This window comes from Triticum aestivum, chromosome 2A, assembly GCF_018294505.1.
Source record: "Triticum aestivum cultivar Chinese Spring chromosome 2A, IWGSC CS RefSeq v2.1, whole genome shotgun sequence".
Lineage (NCBI taxonomy): Eukaryota > Viridiplantae > Streptophyta > Magnoliopsida > Poales > Poaceae > Triticum > Triticum aestivum.
Window position 1 is genome coordinate 532,281,311 of NC_057797.1, and position 1,794 is coordinate 532,283,104.

General features: G+C 53.6%; 1 pseudogene; it reads right to left on the reverse strand.

Moving 5' to 3' along the window:
• Window positions 1-257: 257 nt before the first annotated feature.
• Window positions 258-1,550, reverse strand: LOC123191733 (anthocyanin 5-aromatic acyltransferase-like; annotated as a pseudogene).
• Window positions 1,551-1,794: the final 244 nt, after the last annotated feature.

The following is a 1,794-nucleotide window of genomic DNA, read 5'->3' on the forward strand; positions in this document are numbered from 1 at the left end:
TATAGAAGAAGAATTTAGTCAGTCTTAGTGACTGTGTACTTTAAGTGACATATATAATGTCCCTAGCCGGATTGTAAATAATCCTGAGAATGGTTTAATAACTAAACCATATTTGGACCAAACCCAAACAAATAAACATGGCAGCCCAACCTCAACTAAACTATTTGATATTTTCCTCAGCCCAACTAAAACCAAACCTGTTTCATCTTTCCACCCAAACTGAACCAAACCGAATGGCAACCTGTGGATTGGAACCATCAACTGAAATTGGTTAAAACTGTTCGCTCAAATGGGTTGAGCGCTGGGCTGTGGTCCGCTTGTGAATTACTAGAGATTGGTAAAGCATACAGTACATACTCGTCAAATTTACAATAGCAAGCCAACTCCTCGTCACCACACACACGGACACGAGCGATGTTAGTCAGATGCTCTATGGTTGAGGAGCTCGGCGAGATGGGCCGCTGCGGCAGCACCGACATGACCTGCCCCAGCCACCCCTCGGCGCCCTCCAGCATGCCTCGGTCCATCTCCCTTATCGCCGCCCCGATGGCACCGCAGCCGCCGCTCATCATCAGGCGCTCCATTGTGGCCTCCATGAAGCACGAGCGCAGGCAGTTGCCGAAGTACTCGGTGGGGAGCGGCGGCGCCAGCCTCGACCGACACTCTGTCAAGAATAGCATGTGGCTATGCGTCACGCCTTCAACACCCACGGATCGGCTCCGCAGCAGGCACACCCATGCCAGCGTCGACGCCGCCATGAACGACGACATGCGCTAATTCCCAGTGCAGCCACCGCTGCGTCCTTGATCCCGTCGATCTGGTCGCGCACCAGGGGGGAGGACGCGATCACCGGAGACAGATGTGGAGACCCTGCTCACTGGCGGACGCGTAGGCGGAGGGCCAGACGCAAGGCGGCTCATCCCGACGAGTGTCTTGCCGAGCAGGTCGTCGGGGTCGGCAACGAGGGAGCGGTCGAGGACGGGCGGCGGCGGCAGGAGCACGGCCTGGGAAGGATCGGCACTATCGAGGGCATCCCCGAGGTGGTATGCGGCGGCCCAGGTCTGGACGAAGAGAGTGGCAGAGGCGTCGTGGCAGGCGACATGGTGGACGGACACGCCAACGCAGATCCGCGGCTGGGAACACGGTGGCCTATAGGGCATCGAGCACCGGAGTGGAGTCCCATCCTCGCGGGCGAGCGCAGCCGGCTTGGCTGAGGTGACCCCGTAGCTTCCTCCCAACAGTCTATTGACTTGTTGAGCCTCGCGATGGATGAGAGTTGTAGCGGCCATCCACACTGGGATAAACTATATGAATACAAACTGATCTCACACACCGGTTGTTAACCACGGGTCAAAACTGTTTTGAACTGGAACTGTTTCAGCCCATACCAACCCAAACCCAATTACTTCCTACAGTAAACTAAACCAAACTAAATGTAGTCAGACTCCACCCAGTAAGACCCGAACTAAAGAAACCCACGTAGAAAACCCACCCAAAGCACCCGGTTAAACAAAACCCATTCTTAGATTTAATTGTAAATCATTTGTCATGGCGGACCTTTTCGCTTCGACCTCTGGACCAGATAGTCTGGAGTGTATCCGAATACCCGCTCGGTTATGTAAAAACTGGGGTATGCGTGGAAACTAGGCGTAGGGGTCATAAGTGCTTGAACAGACAAGTACCCAACTAGCTATGTTATATTACATGGATAGTAAGAAACATCTTCCAGGGAGAATAGTTCCGTTAAGGGTTCCTTTCCCTGGGTATGCATGCCCTAATATGCATGTTCGAACT